The sequence below is a fragment of the Myotis yumanensis genome, unplaced genomic scaffold, assembly GCF_028538775.1.
Source record: "Myotis yumanensis isolate MYYU_CA2020_CCGP unplaced genomic scaffold, mMyoYum1.0.hap1 SCAF_7, whole genome shotgun sequence".
NCBI classification, from domain to species: domain Eukaryota; kingdom Metazoa; phylum Chordata; class Mammalia; order Chiroptera; family Vespertilionidae; genus Myotis; species Myotis yumanensis.
Genome location: NW_027223758.1, coordinates 36,071,619 through 36,093,885, shown reverse-complemented (window position 1 = coordinate 36,093,885; position 22,267 = coordinate 36,071,619). Strand labels below are relative to the sequence as shown.

General features: G+C 40.6%; 1 protein-coding gene and 2 pseudogenes across 1 annotated transcript in view; all 3 read right to left on the bottom strand.

Moving 5' to 3' along the window:
- ACSS2 (acyl-CoA synthetase short chain family member 2) overlaps nt 1-22,267 on the bottom strand; it is a 60,218-nt gene that overhangs the window by 16,705 nt on the left and 21,246 nt on the right. The window lies entirely within an intron of this gene.
- On the bottom strand, nt 14,557-15,616 carry LOC139014548 (mortality factor 4-like protein 1; annotated as a pseudogene).
- Nucleotides 15,675-20,737, bottom strand: LOC139014274 (small ribosomal subunit protein uS4-like; annotated as a pseudogene).

Sequence of the window (22,267 nt, the reverse complement as noted above, 5' to 3'; positions counted from 1 at the left end):
AAGATAATTTCAGATTATGATAACCATTACTTGAGAAGAAATACTTTTTTTAAAGACATTTTAAGGAACTTTCATGATTATATGTGAATATTTAGCTATAAGAATATTCCTCCTCAGTGGTTTTTCTTTTTCAATTTTATTTTTCGAGTAAGTAATAAATACAAATGTTACTGCATAAAAAGATATGTGATGAGAAATTCCCTCCCCCCACCCCCAATCACCCTGCCTACTAGCAACCACTGTTACCCTATGTTGTATAAGTTTCCAGAAATAGTCAATATGCAGACAAGGCCACTCCTTGTAAGATGGAAGGTATAGATAGGGAAACTGAATTAATGTGGAGTGATCAAGATAATCACTTTGGAAAAAGTCTACACTTTTAGCATCTTTCATAAAGTCCTTGGGATATCACTGAAGATGGAAATTTTAAAAGTTTAAAAAACTGAATTTTAATGCTGTTCAAAAGAAAAGTAAGTACCCTATAGATCCCAACTAAGCACAGTGTGGGTAGACGTGGGAAAGAGCTGCTATAACCACAGGACAGGCCTATCAGTCAAGCATAAATACATGTATTTATGTTTATATATAGTCAGTTTTCTATGCAATGATAGCATACAGTACACACTATTCTGTGTCTTATTTTTATGAGTATACTATAAATCCAATAAATCTTAAGTTTAGAGCTCAATAATCTTACTTTTTAAAAAACTTAATATACATTGATATCATTCTCCATCAAGACTTATTGTGCTGTTTAATTTTCTTTGTCATCTGCATAATATTCTACTGATTGTATGTACCATAATTTATTTAACAAATAAATGCTTCAATTAATATCTTTATTCATGTGTTATTTATTCACTTGCAAATATATCTGTAGGGTGAATTACTAGAAGTAAAATTGTTGGGTCAAAGGATATGTGCATTTTAAATATTAATAAACATTAGAGGATGATACTCTAAATAAGATGGTCAAGGAAGGCCTCTCCCTGGGGAGGTGATATTTGAGCTAAGACCTAAGTAATGAGAAGTAGGCAACTATATGAATTCTTGGGAAGAGTACCCCAGGCAGAGAGAACACTGAAATTTGGAAAGGCACTGAGGTGGTAAAGAGCTTGGCCATTTCAAAGAACAGAAAGGAAGCCAGTTTAGCTTAAGTATAGGGAACAACGAGGGTAAGAATGAGAAGTAGACAGCACCAGAGCATGTAGGGCCTTGTAGGCAATGGTAAGAAGTTTTAATTTTATTCTAAGTGGATTTCTCTTGGCTTCCCTTAAACACACACAAAGGCCCACCTCCACACTTTTTATCATACCATTGTCCCTGCTCAGAATACCTTCCCTCCTCCTTCAGGCACCAGCACTGCATAGCTCTCCCTAAATACTACACTACCCAGAGTACTTATGAAGATGGTAACTGAAACCCAGAGAGAGGTAATAGCTTGGCCAAGGTCACACAACCATAAACGGCAGAGCCAAGAATAGATCCTCAGGTCTTCTGATTTCAAGTCCAGACTCTTTCCCCTCACAGTGTAAAAGACAGGGGCTAGCAAAGAAGCCAGGCCTTTGGAGGTTACACAGAAGATTATCAGCCTCTTTCCACTTCCTGGTTTACTGATTAAGTTACTATCCTTTCCGTGGCTTAGCCCCCCTAGGGCCGAGAGGAGCCAGGCAGAGAGAGCTTTCTAATGTGGGAAGAAACAAGGAGAGAAGAAGCTGGCAAATGGCCCTGAATGCCAAAGGCAAAAAAGCCATTTCCTTAACTGGCCCACTGACGTGCCATAGGAACTTCAGAACATCTCCAGTTAAGGCTAAATGCAGAACATACCACATACCCATGCACATATGTTTCCACATGCATACCAATATACCAGCTCACCTGTGTACACTGAAATGCATAATATTACATATAACATACAAAATATTATAGGCATAAAATCTGCCCATTTACATACATAGGCACAAATAAGCATAAATATATGGATCCAGGAGTCAAACATGGGTCCTTCTGCAAGTACACGTACCACATTTATACACCCACCTATGTGCACAGCTTGCCCCTCCAGAAACTCTCTATCAAATCATTTTTTAATTTTTTTCATGAAACTTCCCACTATTTGAAATTATCTCATGTATTTTATTTACTTGAATATTATCTGTGTCTTTCACTAGAATATAAACTCCATTACAACAGAGACATTGTCTGTCTTGTTCATTGCTAACCCCTAGCACCTAAAATAGAGCCTGGTACATAGAAAGTACACAGGAATAGATAAGCACAAACCTATACAAGAATAGCTTATTTGAGCCCATTTTTAATTACACACACACACACACACACACACACACACACACACACACACCACAGTGTACATTCGTCTCCCTGGCTCTGGGCTCAAGTTATACATTATTAATATAGGCACCTTACTCCTTCCAGTGTCTTCTTTCTCTGACATACATACTGGGCTGGGCCCCCTGGCTGTTTGGGAGGGGGAGGGTACAGAGTACTGGCATACTGCAATACCTCAAGCCCTCTAGGATGTTAGAATTTTTCAAAGAATATCCAATTTAGTCTCCTAGCTCGAAAGAGATCCAAGAGGCCACTTTTTGTGCTTAAGGTCACATGGTAGACTGAGGCAGAATAGGTACCAGGACTCAGGGTCCAGTCCTCTTTCCTCTACATTGGGAGTTGCAAACTCAAAAATCAACAGGATCCAGGCAGGTAACATAAATGAGTGAAGTGGACCATATAAAAGAAAAATTTTGATAGCAACAAGAAATAGTTAATTTTCCTTTTCATTCTTTCTTTCATTCATTTTTTTAAAAGAATAATTTATTGATTTTTAGAGAGGAAGGGAGAAGAGAGAAACATTGGCTGCCTCCTGCACTCCCCCTACTGGGGATTGAGCCTGCAACTGGGGCATATGCCCTGACTGGGAATGGACTGATGCCCAACGAACTGAGCCACACCTGCCAGGGCTCCTCTTAACTCTTCTATAGGAAAACAGCAGTGCATGTGCAATGACACCGTCTAAATTTTTTGAGAGGAGCGGGGAAGGAAGGGGCGGGGACTGGAAAACTGGAGAATACTAGTACATGTTCTGGGAAAAGGAGACATCTAAGTACATAAACTTAGTTCCTATTAACTTTTGCACTTCAGGAATAAAAGCTCAAATCTGCCCTTTTTTTCAGTTTTTAAGAGGCCTGGAATCTATTTCTGAATTTTTAAGTGTTGACAACTAAATTTTAAAGGCTTAAAACACTGTGATCAAACAAAACTATTAATAAGATTTAGCTGATGGGTACCAGTTGGGAACCCTTGCTGTAGACCAAACTAACTTCCCCTTTACCTGGAGGCTATACGATATGGGACAATCCAAGGTATACAGTCATCTCATCTTCATCCTCCAGGGAGCTTTCTCTACCTAACTTACCCTTACACTCTCCAAATGTATTGTAATCCATATTAATTCAAAATATATTTAGAATTAGGACTACTTCTCTTCATAAATATTTCTACCATCCTAGACCAAACTCACCATTAGGTAAGTCAGATCATGTCACTCCTCTACTCAAAATGCTCAGATATCTTCCCATACCATTATGAGTAAAAGTAAAACTCCTAACAATTGCCAACTAGTTCCTATATGATCTAAACTAGTGGTTGCCAACCTTTTGGACCTCTCAGACCACCAGTGGTCCTCGGACCACCAGTTGGCGACCGCTGATCTAGACCCTCATTACTTCTCTGTCCTCATATATACTCCTATTCTCTCTTCCTCTCCCTGTCAATCTGCTCCAGCCTCATGGCCTCCTGTTTGGCAAAAACACCAAGCACACTTAACCTCAGAACTTTTGCCCTCTATTTGGAGCATTCTTCCCCCAGATAGCCACATGATTTATTCCCTATATTTGAGTTATTGCTCAAATGTTGACTTCTCAGTGAGGTCATCCTTGAACACTTCATATGAAAAGTATTCCTTGTCCCACTTCTCACAAGCCCCAGATGTTCCAAATTAACATGTTTCATGAAGCCTTCCCTATTTTCTCTTTTTCTGCACCCACCCCAAAGCTGATACAGTTCTTTCTTCTTCCCAAGGCCCTTTATCTCACTTTCCTTGTGACCTATCAGTTCTACCGTGTATTACATTTATTGAGGCTTTATCTTTCCCATTATACACTGGGCTCTCCCGGGGTAGGGATCATCATGTCTTCTTATACTCTGTCTCCTCCAAGTGCAGTTCGCACAATAAGTACTTAAGGTTCATGGTCAAATAATTGGAAACTGATAATTTATTAATGATAGGGAAGATTAGGGCTCCCCCTCTCTATATGAGAGGGATAGTCATTGGATTGGAAATTTTAGTTCCCTAGACTAACAGAAAAGTAAAGCACAGGATAGGAGGAAAGAGTCAAGGAAAAAATATGCAGAGAAAACAGTTCTTCACAGAAGCTTCGGAGGGCAGTATCTAACCTGGTAAGATACACCTTTCAGAGGAGAAACATCCAGATGAAAAGAGGAGTCAAACTTGCTATGAAAGAAACACTGGACTGAGCTGTTTAGCATGAAGAAGAGAGGATATTGAGAAACATAACAAGTCTCAAATATCTCACCCTATTTCAAGCCATCCTCATCTTTTGCCTAGATAATCACAATGCCCAAACTGGTCTCCCACTTCACTCTTACCCCCTTTCCAATCCATATATCAACCAGAATGATTTATATAAAAAATAAATAAAACAAACTACATCACCTCCTGCTTAAAACCCTTTATGGCTTCCATTACATGTCAAAAAATCCAAACTTTTACTATGCCTTGTACCCTCTCCAATTCATCTCCTGTCATTGTTCTATTCTGCTTAATAGGCTCCAAACATATTAGTCTTCCTATTGATAGAACACGTCATGTTCTTTTACTAGCTTTCCCCAACTCTTTGAGTGGTTTGCTCTATCTCATGTTTCAGATCTCAGTTTAAATGTCACCTCCCTTTGTTTGTTTTTGTTTTAAGTTTTTTATTTTATTTTAATGTTTAAAGTACTACAAATAGAAGTACATATGTCTCCTTTTTTCCCCCATTGACCTTCCTAATGAGGCTTTCCCCAACCACCCTAAGGGCATCTGCCTTTCCTGTTATTCTTCATCACAAACCTGTTTATTTTTACTTTGGTTAAGTCTCACCTGTGGATATTTTTTCCATTGCTTTTGAGAGAGAGTGGAAAGGAGGGAGTGGGAAGTGGGGAGAGAAACATCAATGTGAGAGAGACACATGGACTGGTTACCTCTCACATACACCCAAACCCCGGCTAGGAAGCAAACCTGAAACCCAGGTCTGTGCGATTGACCTAAAACCAAACCCTAACCCTGCAGTGCATGGGCTGATGCTCTAACCACTGAGAAACACTAGCCAGGACACTCTATTTTTTTTTTATAGAATTTTTCTCAAGCTATAATTATTTATTTATTTATTTTTCTAATTGTTTGTCTCCCCTACTAGACAGTAAGCTTTCTAAAGGCAGAGACCAAGTTGGTCTTGTTTACTGCTGAATGCCTACTGCAGTGTGGCTCTTCCACAAAATACCATGTGTGGGGACACACGTACAGTGCGACTGAGACTTTGTGGCCCACGCGCAGAAGTCGGTATTTTGTGGAAGAACCACACTCAAGGGGCCAAAGAGCTGCATGTGGCTCGCGAGCCGCAGTTTGCCAACCACTGGCCTAGAGCATTGCAAAGAATCTTGTATGCTGTAGTATATATAGTAGAAGTTCAAGAAATATTTGCTGAATGAACCTGAAGGATTAATATGGGAAAGAAGCAAACTAGTGTTACATAGCTATAAATGGAAGAGCTAAGTCAAATTGGAGAGTTCAATATAAGGAAAGCCTTTCTAACTGTCAGAGCAGTCCAATGACGGAAGATACTCCTTCAGGAGCTCACTAACTCTGGAGATACCATGTAGAATCTGGGATTTGCAGGAATACTAAAGAACAGACTTCATGATGTGGTTGGGATCAAGTAAGACCAGTGTGTATCAACTTGTGGTCAGACAGTGTTAATAACACAAATTTCAAGGCCCAGCTCCACATAGCTGCAGAACAGGATACCTACTAGATCAGCGGTTCTCAACCTGTGGGTCATGACCCAACTTAGAGATTCTTTAATTGTGTAAAATTAAGAAATAATGTGTTCTATGATCCATAAATCACTGAACAAATGTGAGGCACTCAGATGTAAGTACACCCCCAAGTCACTTTCCCTTTCACAAAGGGAGCAAGGAGTGGGAACAACATAACTTGAACAATTAGCAGCCTAATGTTCCCTCTGGGCACTCCTGTCAGTAGCCAGGAGAGGAGGGGGAAGGGCTGGAGGAAGAGGTGGGAGGAAGCACACTCCAAAGATTTAGAATGCCAGAGGAGGATGGCTGTGCTTTTGATGTCCACCATCCTTATTTACAGATGAGAAACCTAATGCACAGAGGTAAGTAATGGCTTGGAGGTTACTTAGCAGCATTATTCTGAAGCAGTGCTATCCAAAATGGTAGCCACAAGGCACATATAGCTATTGAACACTTGAAATGTAACAGAGGAACTCCATTTTTAATTTTACTTAATTTTATTTTAAATATTAAAAGTATCCTGTGGCTAGTTCTAGACTCTAGATATCTCTAGTTCACGGCATTCTACTTCTAAATGACATGGGAGAAAAGGAAGAAGCCCCTGGATCTGAGGTTCAGGCTATAGGACTTCTGCTTTGCAATGTGGGCTATTACTGTACCCTGTCCTTCTGCCAGCTATTTTCAGGCCTTGATCCAGGGACTTTGTGCCTGTTACCCTTGGCCAAGGTGGTTTTGGTGCCAGTTGGATTCTGTACCTATTCTCTGTTGAGAAGGCAGACCTGGGCTAGTACAGAAGGGAAATCATACACTTTTCCCACTGCATTCATACCTATTCCAGGAGGGAAATCATACACATTCATTCCTACCATCATATGCCCCTTGCTAGCCTTACCCAAAACAAGTGAATAAAGGCAACCCTCTCAGATCCCTTATTATCACGGCATTTGGAATGCTGCCTAAAACAGAATATGCTGGGAGCAGAAAAAGAAAGTGGGAAGAAAGCCAGGGATACCATTTTACATGTAATCAGGTCTTTCAAGTATAGCAGACACACTAAAAAATATTCATTACAATGGTTCTTTGGTTATTTAGATAGGTAGTATAGTTTAAATCATTGTTTTCTAGCTAGTATATTCTATTCCTGTGGGTACATGAGCTGGAAAAGTTTTAAGAGAATAAGTGTTCAGATTCCCAATATCCATATGTAATCTTTCCTAACATTGATCTGAGTTGGGCCTCCTTTCCCACTTTCTCTTTCACAAATACCCTTCTCCCAGTTTATAAAAAAATCTCTCTCCCTCCCTCCCCCTTCCTCCCTCTCTCTTTCTCTTCCCAATCCTTATTATTTCTGTACAATGCTGAGGTTACTAAATAAATAAATAAATAAACCTCCAAAGTGCCAAACAAAGGGACAATTTGAGAATGTATAATTGTACAGAGAAAGCCCCAAGAAGGCAAATCATAGAGCTTCTGTAAGAAATCAGTATTGAAAGGAGTAACATCTTAATTCATTCAGGTGACATACTCATGACAAGACAACTTGCCTTATATTAGAATTATAATTCAGAAGTTAAATAGTATTCACAGGGTCATATATTAACATACTTATTTTAACTGAGAAATAAGTTAGGTATTTTCTAACAGAAAGTAAATCTGATTTGGTTGATTATATTGACAGTGAGAACTGCTATGCAAATTAGGTTATATGGTGGAAATTTTCTATAAATTATGAGCTAAACTTGCAATTCTAAGGTTTTGAAAAAGATATATAAAGTATATATATGTATACAATATAAAACACATTGCACATTGCAATTATTTAACATTATGATAAAACTAGAGGCCTGGTGCATGACATTCATGCACTGGAGGGGAGATCCCTCAGCCTGGGACCCCTCGGGGGATGTCCGCCTGCTGGCTTAGGCCTGCTCCTCCAGCAGGCAGATATCCCCCAAGGGGTCCTTAGCACTGCCTCGAGGTGAGAGAAGCTCCCACCACTGCCACTACGCTTGCCAGCCCTGAGCCCGGCTTCTAGCTGAGTGGTGCTTCCCCTGTGGGAGCGCACTGATCACCAGGGGGCAGCTTCTGCATTGAGCATCTGCCCCCTGGTGGTCAGTGTGCATCATAGTGACTGGTTGTTCCCCCGTTCAGTCGATTTGCATATTAGCCTTTTATTATATAGGATGCTTAAGTATAAACTTTAAAATGTGTGAAGTTACATAATTTTTCAAAATTCTTTTAAGTGTACAATTTTTAAAGTTCAAGGCTATTGAGCTAAATAATATTTCAAATATTATTGTCACCACATCGCTGTCTACCACATCAGAAGCATCTGAGGAGGTTAAAAAAATACAACACGAAAGTCTAATCATTTGGCAATTCTGATTCAATAGGCTAAGGGAGGTCCAGGAATCTGGATTATTAAGAAGATCATTAGGCCCTAGCCAGTTTGGCTCAGTGGATAGAGCACTGGCCTGCGGACTCAGGGGTCTTGGGTTCGATTCTGCTCAAGGGCACGTGCCTGGGTTGCGGGCTCGATCCCCAGTAGGGGGTGTGCTGGAGGCAGCCAATCTATGATTCATTCTCATCATTGATGTTTCTATCCCTCTCTCTCCCTCTCCCTTCCTCTCTGAAGCCTCTCTCTCTCTCTCTCTCTCTCTCTCTCTCTCTCCATATATATTATTTTGTTGGTTTGTTTGTTTTTAAAGAAGATATTCAGGTAATTATTTGGAGTCACCAGACCTAGACTTATTGTTGACCCCTAATTCAATGGTGAATTTGCATAAAATTTCCTCTCTTTTTAAAAAAATATATTTTATTGATTTTTTACAGAGAGGACGGGAGAGGGATAGAGAGTTAGAAACATCAATGAGAGAGAAGCATCGATCAGCTGCCTCCTGCACGCCCCCTACTGGGGATGTGCCCGCAACCAAGGTACATGCCCTTGGCCGGAATCGAACCTGGGACCCTTCAGTCTGCAGGCCGACGCTCTATCCAGTGAGCCAAACCAGCCAGGGCTCCTCTCTCTTTTTGTAAAAAAATATATTTTTTATTGATTTCAGAGAGGAAGGGAGAAGAAGAAGAGAGAGAGAAACATCAATGATGAGAGGGAATAATTGTCTGACTGCCTCCTACACATTGGACCAAGCCCACAACCCAAGCATGTGCCCTTGACCGGAATCGAACCTGGGACCCTTGGGTTCACAGGCTATCACTCTATCCACTGAGCCAAATCGGTTAGGGCTCCCCTCTCTTTGAGCCTCAGTTTCCTTCTCCGTCAAATATAAGATGAAAGGGGGGAGTCAGGAAGAAGGGGAAAGTTGGTGTTAGACCAGATAATATCGAATGTATCTTAGACTCCCTGATTCTCATTTCTCCCTTTCAAAGATAGGAGAATGGACCCTAAAAGTCAGTTTCAAGGGAAAAAGGTTTTACAAATATGGATTAAAAAAAAAAAAAAAGAACAAACTTAGCTGAGGTATAGACCAAATAAAAGTAATGAAACCCAACATGCCTGTCTCACATGGGTTTGTGTAGATCAAATAAAAATCCTGCTAATTCCTTACATGAGAAATGCTGTAGAGAATATTCCCTCACATGATCCTCACAGCTACTTGAAAAGCAGGTATTATTATCCCCATTTTAAAGATATAAGAAATCCAGGGGGGCGGTTTGCCAAAGCCACACAGACACAGGATGGTTATGGACAAATCTGTAACCAAGCCCCATGTTTCTGATACCCAGGGTAGTGTTTGTTCCACTGTGCCAATTTGGAGTGTATTTAAATAAACATGGAGAAGACTGTGTACTAAGAATCTCCAGGAGCACTGTGAGAAGCAGAGAAGACTGCCATCCACTTTGAGCTTTAGCCTATGGTCAATATCTTGAGAACTTCCTGAAAGACTCAAAAATTCAGCCCTACCGGTTCGGCTCAATGGATAGGGCATTGGGCTGAGAACTGAAGGGTCCCAGGTTTGATTCTGGTCAAGGGCACATACCCATCATCATTGACATTTCCATCTCTCTCTCCCTCTCCCTTCCTCTCTGAAATTAATAAAAAAATATTTTTAAAAATATATATTTTATTGATTTTTTACAGAGAGGAAGGGAGAGGGATAGAGAGTTAGAAACATCGATGAGAGAGAAACATCAATCAGCTGCCTCCTGCACACTCCTTATTGGGGATGTGCCCGCAACCAAGGTACATGCCCTTGACCGGAATCGAACCTGGGACCCTTGAGTCCGCAGGCTGATGCTCTATCCACTGAGGCAAACCGGTTAGGGCTAAAAAAATATTTTTTAAAAATTCAGGCAAGGAAGCTTGCAGATGTCTACTTTCATAGTCCTTGGCAGAGCTAGGAACACTTAGTCATCCATTTGCTCCTATAGACTTGACCCCACTCCCCTGAAATAAGGAAAAATACAATATCCCTAACATTTTCTTCCTAAGTAAAATTCCAGCTCATAGGCAAAAATCTTGCTCCACCAGATTGTGAGCTTCATAAGGACAAGCACCAAATTTCCCTTGCATATTGCTATATGCTTGGCACATAAATATAAAATTAATTTTTTCTAAACCTGCTACTGGAGCATGGCTATCTATAAGTTGGACCCTTACCTAACAGAACAAAAGTTTCACAATATTGGACTTGGCAATGATTTATTGGATATGATACCAATGACAGAAAAAATAAAAGAAAAAAATAGATAAATTGGACTTCATGAAAATTTAAAATGTATACATCAAAAGACACTATCTACAAAGTAAAAAGGCAACCCTCAAAATGGGAGAAGATATTTGAAAATCACATATCTCATAGGGATTACTATCCAGAATATATGAAGAATTTCTAAAACTGAACAAAAACAATAACAAAGCAACCAATTCAGCCCAGCCAATATTGCTAAGTGGTTGAACCAGGAGGTCATGGTTTGATTCCCAGTCAGGACACACGCCCAGGTTGTAGGCTCGATCCCCAGTGTGGGGTGTGTAGGAGGCAGCAGATCCAACAACTAACCCAATTCAAATGGCCAAAGGACTTAAATAGTAATTTCCCTGAAGATATAGGAATGGTCAATAAGCAGATGATAAGATGTTCAACATTACTACTCACTGGGGAATTTCTTTTTCTTTTTCTCATTGGGGAATTTCAAATCGAGTTATATCACCTTACACATATTAGGATGATTACTATAAAAACAAAATACAGAAAATAACAAATGTTGGTGAAAATGTGAAGAAATTGGAACTCTTGTTGGTTAGGTACAGTTGCTGTGGAAAACAGTATGGAGATTCCTCAAAAAAATTAAAAATATAATTACCACATGATCCAATAATCCCACTTCTGGGTATATACCCAAAAGAATTGAAAGCAAAGTCTCAAAGAGATATTTGTACACTCCCGTTCACAGCAGTATTATTCACAATGGCTAAAACATGGAAGCAACCCAAGTGTCCACCAACCAATGAATGGATAAGGAAAACATGGTATGGACATACAATGGAATATTACTCAGCCTTAAAAAGGAAGAAAATTCTGATATATTTTACAACATGGATGAACCTTGAGGACATCAGGCTAAAAGCAAAATAAGCCAGTCACAAAAAAATACAAATAGTGTTTGATTCCACTTATGTGAGGTACTTAAAGCAGTTAAAATCATAGAGACAGGAAGCAGATTGGTAGGTCCCTGGGGCTGGGAGGACAAGAGAATGGGGAGTTATCCTATCTAATAATAGACAAGCATGGTAATTGACCGTACCTTTGCTATGCCTCCCATTGGCTAATCAGCGTGATATGCAAATTAATCACCAACAAAGATGGCGGCTAATTTGCATACTGCAGACAGGGCGGGACAGCGCCATCCTGCCTGCCCTGCTGCCATCCGGGCCTGCTATCTGCGCCCGGGGCAGCGGGCATCTGTGTGCAACCCGACCCAGGGCAGCCAGGCAGTGCAGCAGTGATTGGCCAGCCCGCCCGGCCTCCATCCGGGCATCCCATGTGCGACCCAACCCGGGGCGGCCGGGCGGGGCAGCAGCGATTGGCTGGCCTGCCCGGGCATCCCGTGTGCGACCTGACCCGGGGCAGCGCCCTGTCCGTGTGGGAACCGACCCGGGACGGCGCCCCAACCCCCAGATCGGCCCTGCCGTGTGTGCGACCCAGGGAGGCAGGGCAGGCACCAAGGGATCGGGCCTGCTATCTGCCACCCGGGGAACGGGCCTAAGCCAGCAGGTGGTTATCTCCCGAGGGGTCCCAGACTGTGAGAGGGCACAAGTGGGGCCGAGGGACACCCTTCCAAGCCCCTTCCCCACCAGTGCATAAATTTTTGTGCACCGGGCCTCTAGTTGTTTAATAAGTATAGTATTCAGATTTACAAAATGAAGAGTTCTGAAGATGGACAGTGGTGATGGCTGCACAACAATGTGAATATATTTAATACCAGTGAACTGTATACTTAAAAATGTTAAGATGGCAAATTTTATGTTATTTATATTTTAACACAAAAAAGAAGAAAAAGTTAACAACAACAACAAACTGCTGCTAACAGCGGTTCTCAACCTGTGGGTTGCCAATCTGTGTGTCGCGACCCCTTTGGGGGTCGAACGACCCTTTCACAGGGGTCGCCTAAGACCATCGGAAAACACATATATAAGTACATATTGTTTTTGTGATTAATCACTATGCTTTAATTATGTTCAATTTGTAACAATGAAAATACACCCTGCATATCAGATATTTACATTACGATTCATAACAGTAGCAAAATTACAGTTATGAAGTAGCAACGAAAATAATTTTATGGTTGGGGGTCACCACAACGTGAGGAACTGTATTAAAGGGTCGCGGCATTAGGAAGGTTGAGAACCACTGTGCTAGAAGCTAGTGGATTGTCTATGGAGCATGGCTAGCCATACAAATAAAATTAGGTTACTGTCAGTTTGGGATGCCACATTTGGATTCTCTGACTTAAAATACATAAGACAGTTATCCCCAAGAGAAGCTGAAACTAAAGTTCAACAAGAGGTCTGTGTTACTAATCATTCTGATAAATTTCCATGTATGAAAACATCATAGTAAAAAAGAAACAAACACTGGTTTCAAAAACGAGCTTCAGTGAAAAATCATACTCAGAAGTGCAGGTGTTGATATACTATAAAAAAGTTTCCTGCAAGCTGGGCTGGCATGGCTCAGGGGTTGAACGTCGCCCCATTAACCAGGAGGTCACTGTTGGATTCCAGTCAGGGCACATGCCTGGGTTGCAGGGCCAATCCCTAGTGTGGGGCATGCAGGAGGCAGCCGATCAATGATTCTCTCTCATCAATGATGTTTTTCTCTCTCTCTCTCCCTCTCTCTTCCTCTCTGAAATCAAGTAAATATAAATAGAATGAAATATATATAATCAAATATAGATATAGATATAGGTTATATATATATATATATATATATATATATATATATATATATATGAAATTTCTTGCAACAACAACCTCTGTTATGTGTTCCAGAGTGAATAACTTCAGGATCTTATTTCTTTTATCTAAATAAAAGAATGATTCTCCCAGTTAGTAAAACTATAAGCTCTGTTTTTTCTCTCTTTGAAATTTAAAGAAAAAATTAATTGAAGATCTGAAAAACAATTCCTAAAAGACTGGCTTTTCCAGAAAAGTCTAGCTATACAATGCATTGCATCTATCATGTTAAAATGTGCATTAGACACAAATACAAAAACCATAAACAAGCCACCACTCTTCAACAATCTGAACAAAGGTAAAATGCCTAAGGAACAATGTGAATGACTTGCCAAGGATAAGCTCTTTACTTTAAGCACCAATAAAAAAGAAGAAAAAGCACAAATGGATGAGTGTGATCAGTTATATGCACTGAATTGAACCTTTGGCACTAGGAATCAGAGCATTTTGTCATATAACATTAACACATATTATACAAGTACATAGTGTCAAAGGAATAGAACCACCAGCATTCAAAAGCAGCTTTATCAACTAGGCAATAGAACACTCTACAGCAGGGGTGGGGAACGTCCGGGCTGTGGGCTGTATAAGGCCCAAGAAATTATTTGATCTGGTCCTGCCAAGGCAACTGCAGTTGGCACTTGAAATTCAATAAATCTAGGAGCTTTTTTTATAGCAACATAAATTTATATTAAGTAAATTATATTAAGCGAATGATGCAGAAAAAAGGTTTCCCACCCCTGCTCTACACTATGTCTCTCTGTTATCCATCAATACACTGGTAGCAACTTTGAAATAGAAAGGTAAAGAAAAAAGGAGCTGTAACCCCTTTTATTTTGTTTAAAATCAAACAGAAAACAGACATCAATTCTGTTATACACTAACATTTTCAAAGTACATCATTTGTACAAGAGAAAGACTAAGAACAGAAATGTGTTACAGAGATCCAAATATAAGTGTAACTAAGTGCCTCACACAGCTTTCCGCTGGAACTCAGGAGGAGCCACTTCTTAGTCGCTGGCACTAAACAAAGTTGTAGAATTCTTTGCCAGGTATTTTAGGAAATCATGAGATAATTCAGTAATGAAGCAAGGCTCTTCTCATCCAGAGGTGTAGAGGCTAGCATCACTCCAATGTGTACAAATAATCTCAGTAGATATACCTGGGACATGGGTGCCTCAGGGTGACCTGCGATGAATTCAGCATACAGCAGTCTCTCAAATTTGTAGAGTGTCTGAGTACCCAACATTACATTGAAGTTACTTATTCCTTTATCCCTGTCACAACTTCATTCACAGTAGACTTCTTATTATATGTTTCTTTGAGATTTCTTATAATTTGCATAATCCTCCAGAATGGAATCCACATTCTTCTTGGCAGGAAGATAAAAGAGCTGTTTCTGCCAGGTAATTAAGTCCCAGTCATCAACAAGCCATGATTTTAGTTCTTTAGCAATCTTTCCTTTAATGTCAATTCTGTTCATGAATGTTTTCTTGTTTTCAACAGTAGGATCTACTCAAGCTCTTTTTAATATATATATATATATATATATGTTTTTTTTTTGATTGATTTCAGAAAGGAAGGGAGAGGGAGAGAGAGATAGAAACATTAATGATGAGAGAGAATCATTGATTGGCTGCCTCCTGCACGCCCCCTACTGGGGATGGAGCCCACAACCTGGGCATGTGCCCTTACCTGGGGCTCGAACCATGACCTCCTGGTTCATAGGTCGACTCTCAACCACTGAGTTACGCCAGCCGGACCTAACTGGTTTTTTTAGGTTCTTGCTGTTTCTACAAGTTAGTATCCATGTATTTGAGTACTCTGCTTTCTGGAACCCATTCTTCCCAATTTTCATTCCAACCTCTATAATGTATAAAGTATTTCACTTGTTTGTCCCTTTTGGCAACATTTACACCCTTTGCTTCACAAAAAAAGAGGCCCATGAAAGCATAGCACTCTCTCACCCTCCTGGAATTTAGGCTTTGCATCCTGATTTGGAGCCATTTATAGGGATATCCTTTGGCCTCCTCCTTCTCCCACCACTCGAAAATTAGACAATCCACCAGTCCAGGAGGAAATGGTGGGTTTAATCCTCCTCCTCATTATTGCCTGCTCTAGCCCTACCTTGGCCCTTTTAGGCATTCTTCTTCTCTGTGAGGCCTCCCTATAAGGAAAGTCATAGATGTGCTTCTGGGAGTCTGGAAGGACAATGAAGGACTGGATATTCACTACCTGTTTGCAAACACTGATATGGAGCAGGCGGATCGGCACTCAGACATGGTGGATAAACTTGGCCAAGCAGAGCTTGAAGACCTTTTTTTTAAAAAAAAAAAATCCTTGATCTTTAGGATCAGGATGTAATCCAGTTCATGTTGCCCTTGTCCAGCACCTGGATGCAAATGAGTCACTGTAGCAGTGTGTTGCCTTCAAATGGAGGCATGCATCAGCAGCTCCTGAGCAGCTTTATGACCTTTGGCAGAGTAATGTTATCTGCCAGACTTCACGTTTATTCCACAGCCCATACTTGACAATCAGCTTCAGCTCTTGGCCAAGGTGAGATTTGAAGGGTCTCTGTGGGGGTCACTTAGGTTTTGCCACAAACCCAGCTCTGGACCACTTGCGTGCTAACTCCACTCTCCTGTCTGCACCTAAGAACAGGCTGCAGTAACTGAGAAAAAGCTGTACGTATTTGTAACTTTTCTATACATTTAAGAAATGTTTCAAAACTTTAAAGATTGATAATTTAGATTAGGGTGGGCTCATAGAAAGTGTCCAAATACTTAGTTTAAATTTTATTCTGTAGGTTAAAAAAAGCCAGAGAGGCTTCTAGACTAAAGGCCCCTCCTCCACCTCAGAAATTTTTACCTACTAAAATCCCAAGTAATGGTGGAACAGAAAAGAATGATCTTTGCCAGTGGCCACCCAACAATCAATGCCACTGCTTGCTAAATCACAAAAGGAAGGAAATAAGAAGCTATTCATTACTTCTATAAGCTTAAAGTCTTTAATTAGAGAGATCTAAACCACCCACCATCTAAAGCCAATCTTGGGGAACAGTGATCAAGAACAAGAAAATGCAGGAGTAGGAAATCATCAAAGGAATGAAAAAAGAAATAACTTAAGTATGGTCAATCATTAAATACTTCCTAGAACAGATGGATTTTGAACCAGGTTTGAAAAAAAGAGTCTAAGTATTCATCAGAAGAAAAAAGGGTATTTTGGAAAGGATAGAAAAGTCATATGTGGCTGCCAGTCTTGAATCCCTCTGCCTAACAATGTCCTTGGACATATGTGATATGTATGAGTGTTAGCACCACCTCACAGTAGTAACTCTTTTCAATGTGCTTTTTATCTTTCATCTCAGTTAATTCTTAGAGCAATCTTTTGAGATTGGCAGGATAAGATCTGCAATCCCCATTTGAAAGGTTGGGAAACTGAGGCTCAGAGCATATTATCAGATGCTGAAGGTCCCAAAGCAGAGGTTAGCACCTCTGCTTGCAGATGCAAATCTTCAGGCTAAATTCTCTATATGATCAAGAGAGTGATCTTTTCAAAATGTAACTCTGATATGTCATACCTTTACTTGAAATTCTTCATTGGCTCCCTAGCATTTGTTATAGCTGCAATTTTACATCTCTATGTATAAAATACAAATTCCTGATCCTTCCCCAAAGTTTCTACTCCTAGGTTCTCCAACTCAACTCATGGAAATTCAATTTTCCCAGTTGCACAAATAAAAACACCTTTAAGATATTCTTGACTCCATTCTCTTATACCCCATATCAAGTTCATTAGCAAATCCTACTGGCTCTGCCTTCAAAATATTCCAAAAGCTGACTACTTTTCATGACCTCTACCATTATCTTCATTATCATATATTTTCTGAACTATTGTCAGTGCCACCTTACTGGTTCCCTTGCTAATGCCCTCTGCCCCCACCCACTATTCTCAAGGTAGGATACAGACAATATATAATAGAATAGATAGTCAGTAAAAAAAAAAGTTTAATGAATACATGAATGAGAACATCTCAGCTAAGGAAAGGACACTATTTCTTTGAGGTTTGCTTTTAAATGTTTTGGGGGTTTTTAACTCTCAACCGAGGATATTTTCTCCATTGATTTCCAGAAGGGAGGGAGGAGTGGAGGAGAAAGAGAGACACACACACATTGATTGGCTGCCTGCCTCCCACACGTGCCCCCACCGGGGCCTCTTGGTCTGTGGGTCAATGCTCAACCACTGAGGAAAGTGGCCAGGGCTCTTAAATATTTTTAGCCTTATAAATTATCGTTATAAAATGTGCTTGACATTTCTAAAGCCAGCCCTAAACCCTCTAAGTAAACTACTAGGTAGACAAGTGACATATTGTCAAAGAAGCTAATGCTGTGAGTAGAAGCATAGTATCTACAACAAAGCATGTAGGTGTTCTTCTGTCCAGAACAAGTTATATCAGCTATGTGACTCTAGCTAAGTCACACTGATTCTCTAAACCTCAAGTTTCTTTGCCCTGGTCGGTGTGGCTCAGTTGGTTGGAGCATCATCCCATACACCAAAAGGGGGCGAGTTTGATTCCCAGTCAGAGCACATAACCAGGTTAGGGGTTTAATCCCTGGTCCAGTCAGGCGTGTGGGGGAGGCAACCGATCAATGTTTCTCTCACATTAATGTTTTTCTCTCTCTCTCTCTCTCTCTCTCTCTCTCTTATTAATTTAAAATCTTAAAAAAATATTTTAAAAAACAAACAACAAAACCCTTGAGTTCCTCATCTATCAAGTGTTAGTGTGAAACATACCAGGTTCTAAAAAACAAATATACAAGTACAACATAGCGACATAGTTTATTATTAGAATAAATAGAAAATTCTTAGGTATTATGTGAAATTGTAAACTGAATGGTAGAGTGTGACTGTCAACAGGGCTAATGTAATCTTAGATATGTAAAGTCAGAGCAAAAATGGTAATAGTTCTCATTCCAAGTCAAACCACAGCTAGAATACTTAATGAGAGATATTGGCCAACTAGAGTATGTCTAGAGGAGACTGACATGGATGATGAAGGAGTTGTTAAAACAAGAACACTGGACTAGATCAGGGATTTTCAAACTGAGCTTTGCAAATCCCTAGAGGTTCCACACACATACCTCCCAGGGACCCAGTGACAGGTGAAGAAACAATAGAATGGCTCTCTGGTTCTCCCACCCATGCTTCAACCAGGATTAGCTCTGTTCTTACCTGTTTTAGGTGTGGGCCTTGGCATAGTGATAAAAGTAGCTAACACACTGCTAAGCACTAAGCCCTTTACACAGATTACTATAATTATTCCTCACAACAATATATGTCTTAGGAACTGTTATTATTCTCATTTTACAGATGGAAAAACTAAGGCTAAAAGAGGTAAGGCCGAACCAGCAAGTGTAAGGATTGAAACCCAAGCAGAGTCCAAAGTCTGTTCCTATTAATCACTATATATTGTTGTATTATATCAATACAAAATTCATGCACTGGAGGGGGGGGGTCCCTCAGCCTTACCTGCCCCCTTTCACAGCCCGGGAGCCCTCAGGGGCGGGAGGTAACCCAGCGATCAGGGGAAGGCAACGCCCCATCACACCTCTGCTGCTCCCACTGCCTGCAACGCAAGCCTCGGCCAGCCCTGGATACCTGAACCTCAGGCGGCCCTGGGCAGCTGGGCAGCCGCCATTTGAGGCTTGCCTGTGCCTTGGGCAGCTGGGGAGCTGAGGGGACTGGGGGACACTGGAGGCAGGCAGGGCAGAGGGGAGTTGGTGCCGCCATCTTTGAAGGCGGAGCAGTCAATTAACATATTCCCGCTTTATTACATAGGATATCATATATAATACTATATTTGAATAAAAGGAATATAATGCTTAAAAATGAAAATTATTAGATGATCTTCAAGGAATCGTCTATATTTAAATTACTATAATTTTATACCATCGGCCTGGCAACAGGATATAACTGCCCTCAAATACCTGAAGGAATGTCTATGGGGCTGGAGGTAATAGGATTACTTATGTGGCACCAGGACATAGAACTAAGACCAAGGGAAGAGAACAGAATGGGGGGAAAGTTATGGAGAGGAGATATATCTATAAGAACCTTGTAACAGAACTGCCTAACAATGGGACAGGTAGTGAGCAAACTCTGTGGCCTCAATAGTGGTCCAGAATCAGAATGATCACTTGTGGGGATTGTTGGAGGATGGAGATAATTGGGACTACAATTCCTGCTTTGTATAGGAAGTGGACTAAATGACTCAAAAGACAGCAACCAAGTCTCAAATTCTCAGTGGTTCAAGGTATCAGACACTGGGGATCATTACCAGTACCCAGTCTCTCCCATACCAAATCCAGGAAAATGGGGGAGGCCCATCCCCAGCTCCATGCCTTCTGTATTTACTGTTGTAAATGTGAGTCTGCCCTAAGGCAAGAACCAATAGTCCCACCTGACTACCTGCTATCTTCAAAGGTCAGGAGCCCAGCCAGTGTGGCTCAGTGGTTGAGTGACGACCTATGAACCAGGAGGTCATGGTTCGATTCCTGGTCAGGACACATACCTGGGTTTTGGCTTAATCCCCAGTAGGAGGCAGCTGATCAGTGATTTTCTCTCATCATTGATGTTTCTATCTCTCCCTCTCCCTCTCTCTCTGAAGTTAATAAAAAATATATTTTTAAAGAAGGGCAGTAGTTCAGTAGTGGGTTCCTCCCCTTCCTCCAGCATCTCCACTACAGTTCCCTACATTTGTGACAGAAATTCTGAAAGTCACCGCCAGAAATAACTTGAGCAAATATCCTGTACACACACACACACACACACACACACACACACAGAGTTTATAGGTGGGAAAAAGAGGGCTCAGAAAAGAGCATTATCTTAAGTCATTCTCCTCATTAAATATTTACTGAACACACTGATATAAAAAGTCAGATTAGCCACAAACTCAGGTAGCTGACATGGAGCTGAGGACACTGAATCAAGTCTCAAGTCAGTCTCCATTTATTATACATGTATAATTACAAATGTTAGTGTGTATATAATAATAATAATGTCTTATTATTATTATACATTTATTATTTATATCCCACCTGTTTCTAAAAAGTGATTATTCATTTGGATAGCACAGCCTACTTACCTCATTTTCATTACTTTAGGGAGTGGTTCTTTAAGGTGTCAAAGGTCATGAAACTCAAGGAAGCAGATTAGAGATGCATCTTAAACAAGAAATCATCCAGCCCTCCTCCACAATCTGTCCACCTGATTCAAATGGAGAAAGACTGTTCCCAGTAACAGTTATTTCCCCACATATCTCCCAATAGCTTAAAATGCTTATGCTACCAGCAACAGTATTGCCCCAGGAAAGGGGATGAGACTCTCTTCCTTAGCTCCTTCACCACAAACCTTCTAAAATCCTCCCTTTCTTTCACTATTTCAACAGAAGCCTGGCCTGCCTACTGAGTCACCATAAAGTCACTACTGGTTACAACAGAATTTCTAAAGCCACTTCCTCTTCAGAAACAATCATAGAATTCTGAAATATGAGAGCTGGAAGGAACTTTGCAGTGTATCTATAGTTCATCTCTTACCACTCCCACAAAAGGAAGGCTCAGAGAGGGAAAGAGAATGGTCTGATTTGAGTGTACTTCCTTATCAAGTATATTTTAATCAGTAAATACAGTGTTGTGAAACCACTGAAGATATAGATGGAGGACAAAAACATTCCTCCATTCCCATATCACTGAAATGAACTTCAGGATAGACCTAGATAATTAAGAGTCCTTGTATATGAATGCTAGGACAATATACTCTAGGACTCTGGATTTCTATGCTACCTTGACAATCTACTCCTTGTCAGAACATGGGTTTGGCTCACCTTCCCAACCATCCTCGCCTTTTCAAATACACACATTCACACATACCCCACTGGAATCCGGAGAGTTTTAAATATCACACTCTGGAATTTAAAGTCAGGAGCACAGAGATCCTGAGAGTAGAGCTTATAGCATAAGGTCACTCCTAAAGTCATCTATTTCACAGAAGCTCCAGTTTCTAAGGAAGGTTTGCATAATATTCAGAACTGTGGAGAGACTGCAATCATTTCAGTTGAGGATGAAGGGTGAGATGGCGCAAAGATAATAACAGCCACAGGCAACTGAAAGCGAACAATGAAAAGAATGAACTACACTAAATTTCTTGGGCTTTGGAGATGAAAGTCCTTTATTGGAAAACCCTAGATATTGAGCAGCTGTTAAAATCATCAAAATAATAGCCATTAACCCCTCTTTACACCCTCTCCCCATAAATCCTTTCATTAATCCCTCAAACTCCCTACTGTACACTGGTTTCCCTTTAACTAGCCAACCCCCACTCCTTAAGCTACCCCTGATATCCTTCACTGACTATCTCCCCTTAGATGACTCATTCCAATAACTTTTTTCACAGATCACCTTCTCACACATATACACATAAATCCCCACTAACTGCCATACTAGGGGGAAGAAAGTGAAAGTCTGAAATCAAAATCTTGTTTAGAGGTCAAATTTAGCCCTTGGATCAGATAAACGTGTGCCTTTGAAAAAGGTAAAGTGTTATATAGACTAAAGGAATCCTTGACTTTTCTCTCTTTTTCTCCCCCTGTCTACCCACTATCTACACACCCAGTTACTTACA